General features: G+C 47.7%; 1 non-coding gene across 1 annotated transcript; it reads left to right on the top strand.

Annotated features, from left to right (window-relative positions):
* Positions 1–13,998: 13,998 nt before the first annotated feature.
* LOC138388748 (U6 spliceosomal RNA) lies at positions 13,999–14,105 on the top strand. Its single transcript, XR_011234239.1, has one exon. It is a non-coding gene; the product is annotated as a U6 spliceosomal RNA (small nuclear RNA).
* Positions 14,106–14,991: the final 886 nt, after the last annotated feature.

The raw sequence follows: 14,991 nt of genomic DNA, 5'->3' as shown, positions 1-14,991 counted from the left end.
GCCCCTCCCACTGGAGTTTCCCATGTCAAAACTGATACAGCACAGCCTAAGGCCCCACCATAAACTGGCTTGTTAGCATAAACTATCTGGCATTGCTCAAGACGCCAGGTGTACAAATTTATCAAGCAGGATATTCAAGGGCTTAGAGATTGTCTCCCAGGAGCCAGTCAAGGGCCAGATTTCTTTGAAATATGTGGGGTTTGAAACACACCAAACTTGCTGAGTTAACCCTTTATTGCACAGAAACTTACACCAGAGCAAAGTCATTTCTATGACAACTGACATTGTTTGAATCATGAGTAGTGTCAAGCTGCTTTCTACATTTCCCCTGGTGTCAAAAGTTAATGAAGTGAGATTTATATTCTCATACAAATTTTTAGGGGTTATACTTTTCAAGTTCAAACTACAGTGCCAGTGGCATTTTTTAGATCTTGATGCAAGTGCAAAGGAAATTTCCATATTTCTAAATCCATTTAACTGTGCAATTCAGGAGCTTCCTGCTAACCTTCAGCTGGAAGTGATTAATCTACAATGTAATCACATGCTAAAAGGCAAACGTCAAGAGAAAAAAGTTAATAGAATTCTAATATATATGCCTATAAACGCCTTCCAAGCAATGAATGTGCTAGCTGTTGGTTGATAGAGTATTTGGCAGTACTGTGTGAAAAGACATTATCAAAGATAACATAGTCATTACAGGTCATTATTAACTGATAAACATTTGTAGTCGATTTTGATGGCAGGGAACACTAACCAATTAAATAAAATGTAATCTCTTTCAAATAAGAATTGCATTCTTCTCATTAGCAGGTCTGTGTTACACAAAAAAGTACTCAATTGTCATTATCTTTTAAATTTTGAAATTAAAAATTTATGAAAATTTTTTTCTCTCTTGTTACAAGGACCTAGATGTTGTCCTTGATTTTACTTCTTGTCTAAAATATTTACTATTTGAACTTTTTCAGGAAAAGTTTGATGACCCCTGGTCTGTGAAAAGACTAGGGTCTCAGTTTTGCTTTGATTCTGCCCACCTGTCCTTCAGGCAGAACTCCCCAGGAAGAGAACCCGACCTCAGGAGGCAAACACCAGCTCCGCCTCTCCCAGCCCAGGCAGCAGTCTAGGGGGTCCTTTCTTCCTCTCCTGTGGTGACCACCATTCAACCCACCAGCATCCACAGGTGGGACCTGAGGCCCGGCTGATTGACACGGCCGTCTAGAGGCAGAGAGCTCTGCCAAGGGAGCCGAGCCCTCACCTGGAGCAGTCCTAGAAGGTCACACAACCAACTAATCACAGAACCAGGCCAGAATCCCAGATCCTGGTTTCCAGGATGGGGATGGCTACGGATGGGAACCAGGACCCACCTTGAGCAGTTTGAATTTGTTCTTCAAAGCCTGAAACAGGGAGGGGCTCTGTGGGACTAGGCACAGCAGTATTCTGGCAGCGGCAACAGTGGAAGCGCAGTCTCATACTTTGCTCTTAACTTGGGCTACCCCGAGGGCAGGATCCTGCTTTACCCCAGACTGGAGGCAGCAGGGCTCCTTCCACCTTGCTCCTCCCCTGCCTGTGCCCTAACCCGGCTTGCAATGCCCTCAGTGTATGTGGGAGGATAACTCTTGTAGCAGAGGGAACAGCCTGAAAAAGGGTAAAATGTATTACAAGCTGTCTCTTTAAAGCACCCCCCACTATTTTGGGGAATTAAAACCTACATCCCTGCCTCAGGCCAGTGGTTGGGAGGGGCAGGGGAGTGTCTTTTGTTCTTTTTACCATAGAAGATGGCTCAAGGGAACTGTCTGGGCAGACATCATGAGATTGTCTTCACTGGAGATGAGGTTGATCAGAACCATCAAGGGTAGTTAAACAACAATAGCCTGAAGCTGAAAACCCTCCCCTTTAAAAGCTCTGCATTTCTGCTTATAGAGAGGACTGTGGTACTTTAAGATGGGAGTCTGCCATACTCCTCATTTGCCAGCAAATTAATAAACTCCCCTTTCCTTCTCCTCAAACCACCTGTCCTCCTTCTTCTGATGCAGCCTTAGGGACAAGTGCTGAATTTTTGGTAACAGAATTTGGCGTCCCTGGCTGGACCCACCTGCGCCCCGTGGAACAGCACCCTACAACTGCTGGAAGCAGCCCTGGGTCCAGCTGTGGGTCTCTGATGGTAGGAGCATCTTCTTTTTGAGGTGAGAGAGTAAGGGAAGACCCCAGCAGCTGCCAGAGCCCGTTTGGGCTCTAAGGAAAGAATTCCTGTCCCTTTCCCTGTGAAGCAGATGCAGCTCCAGCAACCTGAACTGAGCCAAGGAAAAGGAAACGAATTTGGGAAGTGTCCAGACAGACACCAGGCCATTGTCTGAGTAAGCCCCCCAGCATGCAGGCTGAGACCCTTGATTCCACCCTTTTGGGAGGTTTTCAGACCTTCCTCTGGACCTGTTTTGAGGCTCTTTAGGGGTGGAAGTCATCAGGTTGAGTGGAACAAGGGAACCTGGTTTGGATTTGGAGCTCATTTGTGGTTCCCAGGTAACCTGGGGGCTTAGGAGATGTTGGTTCTCGTTTGAGAGAATTTGGTTCTCATTTTGAGTGGTTCTCACTTGTTTGGAAGGCCTTGGTATTTTAGATCGTTTGGGTTAGCAATTCCCCATATCGTCTCTGCTTGTTTGTGAATTTTGTCCCAACACGGGAGGCTCCATTTCTGTTCCATCTGAAAATCCCTTGGGGAAAAAAGAAAATACCACTTGGCCAACATATGTGTTGGACTGTGAAGAGAAGTGGATGTTGAATGAAACCTTAAATTATTATACTGTCTTGCAACTGGAATTATTTTGTCGAAGGTCAGGTAATTGGGACGAGATCCCACATGTACAATCTTTCATGAGAGCGCATAAAGGCCTGGGACAAAGTTAATGTACAAGAGTGACCTCTGCTGGTGGTGGGTGGGATAGTCAAGCACTGTGAGAATTAACCGGGTTCTGATCCCATGAACGCTTTACCCGCTGCCTCTCCCCCGGCTTCCCACTCATTCCAGAAAGAGCCGCAGGCTTGGCCTTGCTCAGGCCCACACAGCTGGGGCCCTGCTGCTCTGCCCATCACGGGCCTTTGTGATGCTTTGTTGTTGCTGTTGTTGTTTGTTTTTTGTTTTTTTGAGACAGAGTCTGACTCTGTTCCCAAGGCTGACTCTGTTGCCCTGGCGTCAGCCTAGCTCACAGCAACCTCAAACTCCTGGGCTTAAGCAATCCTCAGCCTCTTGAGTAGCTGGGACTACAGACATGTGCCACCATGCCTGGCTAATTTTTTCTATATATTTTTAGTTGTCTAGTTAATTTCTTTCTATTTTTAATACCGATGGGGGGCGGGGGCGGATCTCGCTGTTGGTCAGGCTGGTCTCAAACTCCTGAGCTCAAACAATCCGCCTGCCTTGGCCTCCCAGAGTGCTAGGATTACAGGCGTGAGCCACTGCGCCCGGCCATGATGCTTTGTTTTAATTAAACAGTCAGATTCCCTGGTCCCCACCAGTTTTGGGTCAGCTTCTGGATGCTAGCCCAGCCCCAGGGGCAGACCAGGCCAAAAGGGGACTGGCAAGGGGGAGCACAAGTGTGACGAGTCAGGGAGGCACCAGGCCTGCTGCAGCTGGGGTGATCCTGTCAACGGAAAAAAAAACCAAACTCTGTAAAATAATTTTAAAGAGATTTATTCTGAGCCAAATTTGAGGACCATGACCTGGAGCCATGTCCAAGAGGCCTTGAGCAAGTGGACTCGCTGTGGCTGGGTTACAGTTTGGTTTTATACATTTCAGGGAGACAGGGGTTACAGGTAAAGTCATAAATCAATACTCAGGAGGCATACATTGGTTTGGCCAGAAAAGGTGGGCCATCTCGAAGGGCGGGGAGTGTTACAGGTTATAGGTGGGTTTAAAGATTCTTTGACTTGTAATTGGTTAAAGACATGAAGCTTTGTCTAAAGGCTTGGAATGTTTTAACATAAGGAGCTGTTTATCAGAGATGAGCCACTGGACACATATTTGTTGTGTAGTTGAGGTCCTGCAGGTCTGTCTTGTACACCCTTAGGCCTGTTAATAATGGGTTACAAAGGGTGTCCCCAAGAAGGGAGGGGGGCATGATGAGGCCTGTCTGACCTCCCTCCTCCTGGCAGGCAATTTAGTTTTAGGATATTCCTTTGGCCACGAGGGGGTCCATTTAGTCAGCCAGTGGGGGGGTGAGCCTTAAGATTTTATTTTAGTTCACAATCCACAGAAAGACCGCATGGGCTTGGCTGCTCTGGAGCTCATGCCGATGGGCCCCTGCTGGAGGCCTGTGTGGATCCTGGCCCAGGCAGGCAGAGAGGGGCCAGGAGGGCTTGAGTGGCTTCAGTCCCATGCCCTCAAGGTTATGACTCAGGGGAGGGAATGGTCTCTCCTTCTAAGACCCGGCAGGGAACTCAGTTTGGCCAGAGGGCACCCATAGACGGGGCAGGGCAATTTCTAGTACTCAGAGACAAAGGAGGGGCCAGAGCCCCCTGCCTCACTAGTAGCTCAATCCAAATATTCCCCACAGGAGCCCCAGGTAAAATTGACAGTGGGGACTCGATTCTTTTTTTTAAATTGAGACTGGAGCTACCTTTTCTGTCCTTCCAAATAACTTTTTCTTAGTACAGGTGCCACGACCAGTGGCATACTTGTAAAGCCACTGGACAATATTGTGTGAGGGTGGCCACCTTGCCTCCAGGCAGTACCAGCTATTTGCAATTTGTTATTAAAGACTGTGTCTATTCTTAATCCTGCCACCCTGTTATAGCCAAAGAGAATGAGCCTTTGCAGCATGACTGATGAGAGGTTCTAGAGGCTGTCTATTCTAGCAGGATAAATATGTCAGATCGGCCAATGCCAGAACCAGGCTGGGATATTTTCACTGGTGGGAGCAGCTTTATGGACAGCGAAGGGCTGGATATGCAATGGTCATGGTCACTGAACACACTGCTGCCTGGGACTTCAGCCCAGGAAGCTGAGCTGCTTGCTTTAACCAGAGCTCTTCAGTTATCTAGAGGAGGAAGGGTAGACATTTATGCGGACTCTAACTGTGGTTTGTGGTTGTGCGTGCTCATGTGCCATCTGGAGGGAAGGGCACTCCTAATGGCAGGAGGTGGGGCCTCGGAGCCTTGATGCCCCAGCTGGATTTGGATCCCTTTTGATGAGGCTAGAAACTGAGACTCTGACGTTTGAGATGGCACAGCTACATGGAGACAGAATTCCCATGGGCTCGTTCTGCCCGGGGCCTTGGTTCAGCCTTTTATGGGGGGACCTGCATGAATGCACACATTGGGAGGGAGTGTGAGGCCTTGACGGATGTGGTGGGACTTCATCTGAGAGGACCTCGTTTGCAACAGACTATTTGTGTGCTCACAACGGTCCAAAGACCGAGAGGCCACCTGCTGCACAGGGAGCCCAGCATGTGGGGACCCACCCTCTTGACTGATGATTGGTAGTTTCACCCAATGCCCAAGCTCATATTGGTAGATACCTTTGCAGGCTGGGCAGAGGCTTATCCTACCTTAATCGAGGGAGCGTTTGAAGTTACCAGAATCCTTCTGAAGGAACTTAACCCGAGATGGGCTCCTACTAGGTGCTGCTGGCAGGGCCTTCGCTGAGTTCCTGCATACTGCACGTACTCCAGCCAGAGCAGGCACAGACCTCAGAGGATTATGGGATGACAGGCATCAGCAGTCCAGGGGAAGAGGCCAACCAGATGGAGAATGGCATGCAGGTGATGGACACCTCAGCAGCTCCTCCTCCTACAGCGGGGACATCAGCAGGCTTGGACTGACAACCCCATTCATTGTCAACAGGACCCAGAAGCACATTCCACGAGCCCTAGGCATTTCGCAACAGTGATAACGGACCGTCCTTTGTATTGAAGGTAACCGAGCAAGTAAGCAAATCCCTGCGCCTAGAATGGAAACTGCGTGCATCGTGGAACTGATGCAGGAGACCCAGCCAAAGTGGGATGAGGTATTGCCACTTGCCCTCCTCTGGATAAGGGTAGCCCCTGCAAACAGGCTTAAGTTAAGCCCCTGAGAAATAGTTTATGAGAGACCCTTCCCAGCACTCTGAGGTAAGTATGATAATATAACCATGAGTAAAGAAAGCAGAGTAAAGCAATATGTCAAATGAGGGGATTAGACACTAACCACTATGCATGAGTTTGCCTCTTTCAGGTCCCCACCCCCGGTGGAAGCAGAGAAGAAGGGACCCTCTGAAGTGCCTCTAACAACTCACACTTTGATGAATTGGTTAGAAGTAAAAGCTTGGGTCCACCATACCAAAGTAAAGAGGTGTCCCATGGAAGAAGTGGACCCAAGCTCTCAGTGGAGGGACCAGCCTTTAGGTGGTCTAAAGTATCTGTTTAGCTTTGGGTTATTTGTTCTGTCTATAGGATGGAAGAACAACTCCTTAGTGAGGATTTTCCCGGGCTGTTGGCTCTTCTACTGCTCTGTCTCAAGGCAGTTTGTCATCCTGGGCCCCATGCCGTGCGAGTATTCCTGCACGTGATTCTGAATTGGCAGCAGCCGGTCTCTCCATCACCTGCAGGGCATGACTAATAGCTTCGCACTCAGAGGGCCCATGTTTCTTTCTTGCCCAGCCCCATATCAGACCTTGTGTGCAAAGTGACAGTAAGGACCCACAGTCCTACTGGTGTCTTGGACACCAGGCGGATAAAATCTCTTCTCATCAGGTATTCTCCTCTATCTCGCCTTGTCAGTCCTCATGGTAGTAGCTGTTGCTTATGTCCTTTTTCACCTGGTCATCTGTTGCATTCTTTATTCTTTAAAATATATTGTCAAAGCTTTCAATGACACAAAAAACTATAAACCTTCTATCTAAAACATCACCCCAATTCAGCAGGAAGTACCTCGATGACCACCTGGCCCATCCTCCCACAGATATGGAAGGATGAACTTGACAGTGGAATGTGTAATGGCAGGAACCGCCTGAAAACAGGCAAAATGTATTACAAGCTGTCTCTTTAAAACCTCCCCCACTCTTTTTGGAAATTAAAACCTGCCTCCCTGCCTCAGGCCAGTGGTCAGGAGGGGTAGGGGAGTGTCCTTTGTTCTTTGTGCCACAGGAGATGGCTCAATGGAACTGTTTGGGCAGCAGTCAAGAGATTTTCTTTGCCAGAGATGGGATCAGTCAGAACCATCAACAGTAGTTAAACAACAATACCCTGAAGCTGAAAACCCTCCCTTTAAAAGCTCTGTATTTCTCCCATCCAAGCACTAACCAGGCCTGACCCTGCTTAGCTGCCGAGATCAGACCAGAAAAGCTCTGTATTTCTGTTTCTAGATAGGAAAATGGTACTTTAAGATAGGACTCTTTCCCTCATTTGCCAGCAAATTAATAAACCTCCCTTTCGTTCTCCTCAAACCACTTATCCACATTCTTCTGATGCAGCCTCCAGGACAAGTGCCAAACTTTCGGTAACACTCCTCCCACATGGTCCTTCAGAGACTCACTTGTGTGGACTCTGGTTGACAGGTGCATTAACATTTTTTTCTTTTCTTTTTTCCGATGGAGTCTCACTCTATCATCCCAGCTGCAGTGCCGTGGCGTCATCATAGCTCACTGCAACCTCAAACTCCTGGGCTCAGGTGATCCTCCTGCTTTTGCCTCCTGAGTAGCTGGGACTACAGGCACAAGCCACTGCCACACCCAGCTAGTTTTTTCTATTTTTAGTAGAGACGGGATCTCGCTCTTGCTCAAGCTGGTCTCCAACTCCTGAGCGGAAGCAATCCTCCCACCTCGGCCTCCCAGAGTGCTAGGATTACAGGCGTGAGCCACTGTGCCTGGCCTATTTTTTGTCTTTTCTGTATTTTTAATGCTCTGGTGTCTAGGGCCTCCCTGACTGGGAGGGACTGCCCCAGGATTAGCTAATTCCTAGATATAAAGGGATTCCATCCAAAGCTCTGTTAATGGAGGGGGGGAACCCAAACTCTGTAAAATAATATAAAGAGGTTTATTCTGAGCTGAATGTATGTGACGGGCCTAGAGCACATGGCCTCAAGAGGTCCTGAGAAAATGTGCTTGCAGTAACTAGGTTAGTTTGGTTTTATACATTCATGGAGACAGGAACTACAGATAAGTCAATATGTGGAGATTGTACATTGGTTTTGCCTGAAAAGGCAGGACCTCTCAGAGGGGCCCCGGCTTACAGGTTATAGGTGAATTTAAAGATTCTTTGATTTATAATTGGTTAAAGAAATGAAGCTTTGTCTAAAGGCCTGGAATGTTTTAATGTAAGATTAGGATGTTTGTTAATTAGAGACAAGCCACAGGACATTTACCAAAACTCCAGTGATCTGTTGAGTGAATTGATGGCCTGCAGGTGTGACTTAAGCTTTGCCTTGTATAGCCTATTAGGGTATCTCCAAGGGAGGGGGACATGACAAGACACGTCTGATCTCCCTTCTCATGGCCAGCAACTCAGCTTTAGGGTTTTCTGGGGTCCTCTTAGCCGAGAGGGGGTCCATTTGGTCATCTGGGGTCAATCTTAAGATTTTACTTTAGTTCACAGACCATACCTCCGACCACCCCTTTTACTGAACTCTCACACACCAAACCAACATTCCCCCACCCTGATCAACCCAGGGCCAGGTACCTGACAACTCAGGGGAGCCCCTACACTCCAGAGCCCACTGACATTATTCAAACTAGCCACTTTTAAGGCTGCTTACCTTGTCTTGCCTGTTCCTCGCTGTGAAAAGCACAACGCAGTCTTCTGCCCTCGCTCTCCCCTTGTTCCTGCTGCCTCCCGGCGGGCCCTGGTGCGGTCCTGCCTGGCATGGCGTGGTGTGCGCCCGCCTCTTAGGAACTGTGAGTGACAAGCTATCTTTTCTTTTCTTTTTTTTTTTTTTTTTTGACAGAGTCTCACTCTGTTGCCCGGGCTAGAGTGAGTGCCCTGGCTTCAGCCTAGCTCACAGCAACCTCAAACTCCTGGGCTCAAGCGAGCCTCCTGCCTCAGCCTCCCGAGTAGCTGGGACTACAGGCATGCGCCACCATGCCCGGCTAATTTTTTGTATATATATATTTTAGTTGTCCATATAATTTCTTTCTATTTTTAGTAGAGACGGGGTCTCACTCTTGCTCAGGCTGGTCTCGAACTCCTGACCTCGAGCGATCCACCCGCCTCGGCCTCCCAGAGTGCTAGGATTACAGGCGTGAGCCACCGCGCCCGGCCGAAGCTATCTTTTCAATAGCAGTCATCTCCTGATCTTTTGGCCTTACCATACCTGAATAATAATAAAACCTACATTGTAAAATAGGGGAAGAGGAGGAAGACAGTATGTAATATGGCAGAGGCATGAAGGAAGGGTGAGAAATGTGGAGTAGGGGGCATCTGTGTCCCTTTCTGCATTTGCCATCTTCCCCCTCTCCTCCCTCCACCTCAGACTCTTGCTCATGTCCCCTCCCCTCCCTTCCCCTGGGTTTTATCTCATCCTAGACAATGAATGAACTTCGTGAGACCTCCCACAGGCCTGAAAGCCTGGAGGGCAGGAGGGGTTCCCAGTCAGGGAACTTAAGGACGGTGATCAACAGAAGATGGTCTGAGATATCTGCACCTCTGTCCAGGTTTCTGTCTCCCACCTCAGGGAAGGGGGAAGAGGATTTGTCCTTGGGGGACTTGAGCCCCGAGAGGTGTCCTGGTGCCCCAGCCAAGTCTGTGCATTTCTTTATCCTTCCAGCAGAGATTTTTGGAAAATGGTGGAGACCTTTGAGGAGACTGCAAACATTTTCCTGGGGAAGCGTAATGGCATTTTGGCTGGAGTAGAGCTGAGTCTTGGGTAGGCTGCAGTGTGGCGTGTGGCCACATTGTCCCTAGAAGTCCTCTGAGTGCTGGGATCAAAGGCCTCCTGATACAGGCACAGCCCAGCCACTGCCCTTACATGAGAACGCCCACGGAGGAGGGAGAGAGGACCAGGCCTTCAGTCAGGATTCAGTCAAGCACAGACATGTGGGATGGACTGGAGGCAGAGACGGGGGCGGGGGGGGGGGGGCTCTGAGGAAATCCACCGGGAGAGGAAGGAATCTGTCATAGGGCCAGTGTGAGCAGTAGAGCCTAGTGGCTGGGTGAGGCAGGTCCAGTGGTGGGTTCCAGGTCAGGCTTGACACTGTTCTTGATGTTCAGCACTGCCTCTCTCCTCCAGTGCCTGGGGCTTTGGGGACATAGAGCACTGGGAAAAGAACTCTGATAGGAAACTGCTTTAGAGAGAGACTTATATGGAAAGTATTTTTCCATAGGCCAGGGAGAAAAATAAGCACAGAGGCCAGTGGTCCCAAGGAGGAGGCAGTGGTGTGCTGAGATGGTGTGAGGTCACCAGCACGCCATCAGAATCCACCTAACACCAGAGCAGGGAGACTGCACACAGAGCTCTGATTTTATGTGCAGAACATTAGATCCCTGCTGCATCCCCACCCCCAGTTCAAAGTGACTGATGGGAATAATGAGGGGGGCATCATGAGAAAATCCAGGCTGAGAGAATGGAGGTTTTGGCTTTTCCTGTAATTATGCCTCTTCTTCCTTCTTGTCTCCTCCTTCCTCCCTCCTCTCTCTCTCATTCTCTTTCTTCCTCCATCTTCTCTTTTTCCTCCCTCTCTTCCCCATTTTTCTTCCATACTCTTTCTCCTTTCTCTCTTTCCTTTGTTTCTCTTCCCCTTCTGTAACTAAACATCCACTGTACACTCATGCTGTGCCGGGGTCTGCAGTAGGCTTTGGGGAGCATGGAGATGGGTATGTGGCAGAATCCCATGTCTTTATCTCTCCCAGCTATAAGCCCCCTGTAGGACTTGCTGGTAAATTGACAATTGCAATTGAACTGGTGAACACTGTGATGGAGGGATTCACAAGGCCCTGAGGAGCCCAGAGGAGGAAACATCCAAGAGAGCACTGCCAGACTTGGGGCTTGAAGGATGAATAGGAATTAGGCATGGGGGTAAGGGGGCTGCAATGGGGATTGAGAGTATTCTTCAGAAAGGGCACAGCATTTAGTTGAGGCTGCCAGAGTCCTAGGGGAACCACAGGTGGGGCAAATGATGCGTTTCCTTTAAACCTCACAAATGATGTATGTTTCCTTTGAATCTCACAAATGCACCCAGGTTCAGTGGTCTTGGCAGCAAGTATGGAATGAGATCAATGCCAAGTAGGAGGATCCCAGAATGGTGGAATCACTGCTCTTACATTCCCAGCCCTGTTGTCTTAGCCCATTTGTGCTGCTATAAAGGAACACCTAAGGCTGGGTAATTCATAAAGAAAAGAGGTTTATTGGACTCATGGTTCTACAGGCCACAGAAGCAGCATCGTGCCAGCATCTGCTTTTGGTGAGGACTTCAGGGTGCTTTCACTCATGGTGGAAGGTGAAGGGGAGCAGCATCACATGGCAAGAGCAAGGAAGCAAGAGAGAGAGGAGGAGGTGCTAGGCTCTTTTCAACAACCAGTTCTCATGGAAACTAAGAGTGAGAACTCTCTCCTTCCCTTGAGAATGGCACCAAGCCATTCATTAGGGATCTGCCCCAATGATGAAAACACTTCCCACCAGGCCCCAACTACAACACTGGGGATCAAGTTTCAACATGAGATTTGGAGGGGACTAACATCCAAACTCTTTCACCTGTCGTCACACAGAAACAAGTTGTTCTATCATCAATACAATACTTTTACTACTTCCTGGCTGGGCATGGTGGCTCACGCCTGTAATCCTAGCACCCTGGGAGGCCAAGGTGGGAGGGTCACTTGAGGTCAGGAGTTTGAGACCAGCCTGAGCAAGAGTGAGACCCCCATCTCTATTAAAAATAGAAAAAATTAGCTGGGCGTGGTGGCGCATGCCTGTAGTCCCAGCTACTTGAGAGGCTGAGGCAGGAAGATCACTTAAGCCCAGGAGTTTGAGGTTGCTGTGAGCTAGGCTGACGCCATGGCACTCGCCCAGGCAACAAAGTGAGACCCTGTCTCAAGAAAAAAAAAACTTTTGCTACTTCCCAAAGTCTGGGTTATGGGCTTTGAAATATTGCTGTGAAGCTTCTGGTGCACTATCACCTTCCATGGATGTCACTTCAGGCCCTAAGAATTTTCCACTTTTATCCCTTTAGGGTATTTCTGTGGGCAGTCTGACCACAGGACCACTGCCATGGAAATGGGCAATACACAGTGTGATCTGCAGGCCGGTGCTGGTCTCTGAAGTTTGTTACAGGTCTGCGATGAGATAAGCATAGAAATTGGGAACTTTTCATATAAACATTTTCAGGAACTTTTTGTACACATTTGACGTTGGTATGATATCCAAGCACATGATCAGTTTCATTTTTTATTGTATTTTACAAAAATATTGGTTCATGAGGGATTGGGAATTTAAACAACACCCCCCCCACACACACACACCCAAATCAGTCCTTTACCACAGTTGGTAGTACTGGCTAGAACAATTTGGTGCCATGGACGGCACCTCATTCTACCTCCCAAACCCTTGTGTCGTCTCCCCTCTGCCTCTGCTCTCAGCTCTGGTGAATGTCCCTAGTGAACTCCTAGCTCCCAAATCCAATGGGTGCTTTTCGGCCCTTCTCTTAAATTAACCTTGCCAAAATGTTTGACTTATATTAACATCTGCATCTATCATATTTGTTTAAAAATCATTTCCAATGAAGGAATAAAATATGTTCCTCTAGGATTATCAATGGGACATACCACTGGAATTCTACAATTCTTGGTAGCTGAAACATACAATTAATCTTAAAACACTGGACCGGGCACAGTAGCTCACACCTGTAATCCTAGCACTCTGAGAGGCTGAGGGGGGAGGATCACTTAAGGTCGGGAGTTCAAGGACCAGCCTGAGAAAGAGCAAGGCCGTCTCTACAAAAAATAGAAAAATTAGCTGGGCATGATGTCATGTGCCTGTAGTCCCAGCTACTCGGGAAGCTGAAGCAAGTGGATCGCTTGAGCCTAGGAGTTTGAGGTTGCAGTGAGCTGTGATGATGCCACTGCACTCTATCCAGGGCCACAGAGTGAGACTGTCTCAAAAAAAAAAAAAAAAAGAGACCCAACCACTGTATTGACATTGTTCATTTACTTTTTAGTGGGTTCTTACAAGGTAGGAGACAGTTCTTACTCATTTTTGTGTTCAACATGTATCATAAGGCCTGACTCAGAGATTGTGTGAGCAAATGCCTGCCAATTATATGACCTTGGGCAAGATATTACTAACCTTTTTGATGCTGTTTCTCCAGTTGTAAAAGTGGAATAATATTAAAGTAGTCTACCTCACATAATTATATTTGAGATTAAATCAGTTAATATAAGTTCATGACCAGCCTGGGCAACATAGCGAGACCCCCATCTCTAAAAAAATGAAAAAATTCACCAGGCATGGTGGCATGTGCCTGTAGTCTCACTGACTAGGGAGGCTGAGGCAGGAGGATCACTTGAGCCCAGGAGTTTGAGGCTGCAGTGAGCTATGATCATGCCACTGCACTCTAGCCTGGAAAAAGGGCAAGACCCCATCTATTAAAAAAAAAAAATCAGTTAATACACTTAAAAGTGCTTAAAACAGTACCTGGGACAGATATCATCATCATCATTAAATATTGCTAAATGAGCTAATGAGCATCTATTATCACCAGGTACTAGGAGGTAAAGGACTTCATCCCACCACGTGGGTAGGACTACAGCCTTATATTAACATGTTTGAGTCTCCTACTCTACTCAGGGCACTGTGAGCTTTGGAATTTTTGAGGTTATCTTTCTCTGGGTCCCCATCTTGTCATTTTGGCCTCACTCTCCCACCTCCTTCAGTAATTGACCATCTTTCCTTTAAAAACAAATCAGCAATTGTGGTAAACTAGATGTAACATCTTAAGCATTTCTCGTGTACAGTTTGGTGGTATTAAGTACATCCATGTTGTGCAATCCACCTCCAGAACTCTCTTCATCTTACCAAACTGAAACTGTACTTATTAAAGACTATCTCATGCTCGCTTTGGCAGCACATATACTAAAATTGGAATGATACAGAGAAGATTAGCATGGCCCCTGCGCAAGGATGACACACAAATTCGTGAAGCGTTCTGTATTTTTAAGATTTAAAAAAAAAAAAAAACTGGCCGGGCGCGGTGGCTCACGCCTGTAATCCTAGCACTCTGGGAGGCCGAGGCGGGTGGATTGCTCAAGGTCAGGAGTTCGAGACCAGTCTGAGCGAGACCCCGTCTCTACTAAAAATAGAAAGACATTATATGGACAACTAAAAATCTATATAGAAAAAATTAGCCGGGCATAGTGGCGCATGCCTGTAGTCCCAGCTACTCAGGAGGCTGAGGCAGTAGGATCGCTTAAGCCGAGGAGTCTGAGGTTGCTGTGAGCTAAGCTGGCGCCACGGCACTCACTCTAGCCTGGGCAACAAAGTGAGACTCTGTCTCAACAAAAAAAAAAAAAAAAAAAAACTATCTCCCCATTGCCTTCTCCCCCCAACCCCTAGCAACCACCATTTTACTTTCTGTCTCAATACATTTGACTATTTCAGTTAGCATAATATCCTCAAGGTTTATCCATGGTACATGATGTGTCAGGATTTCTTTCATTTTAAAGGCTGAATAATATTCCATTGTATAATATATACACCACATTTTACCCATTCATCAGAGGGACCATTAGGTTGCTTCCACCTTTTGACTATTTTAATGCTTCTATGAACATGGGTGTGCAAATACCTCTTCAAGAGCCTGCTCTCAGCTCTTTTAGACAATACCCACTTTCCTTTCCAGCAGCATTCCTGCCACCTTCCTGCACCCTCCAGGCTCACCCACAACCTTCCCGTTTGGGTCCCTAGTACAGAGGGAAAGACACTGGACGAGGGGACCCTCCTGTGCAAGCCGATTCAGCCCAACTTACCTCCTCCTCCACGTCCCCATAACCCTTCTTCCCCTACGTCCTTCGTCCTTCGTTGGCCTACTGGCTGCTCCCTGGA

Source organism: Eulemur rufifrons, chromosome 7 (genome assembly GCF_041146395.1).
Source record: "Eulemur rufifrons isolate Redbay chromosome 7, OSU_ERuf_1, whole genome shotgun sequence".
Classification (NCBI taxonomy): Eukaryota; Metazoa; Chordata; class Mammalia; order Primates; family Lemuridae; genus Eulemur; species Eulemur rufifrons.
Note: the sequence above shows the minus strand (reverse complement) of the source record. Positions and strands in the feature narration are given on the sequence as shown.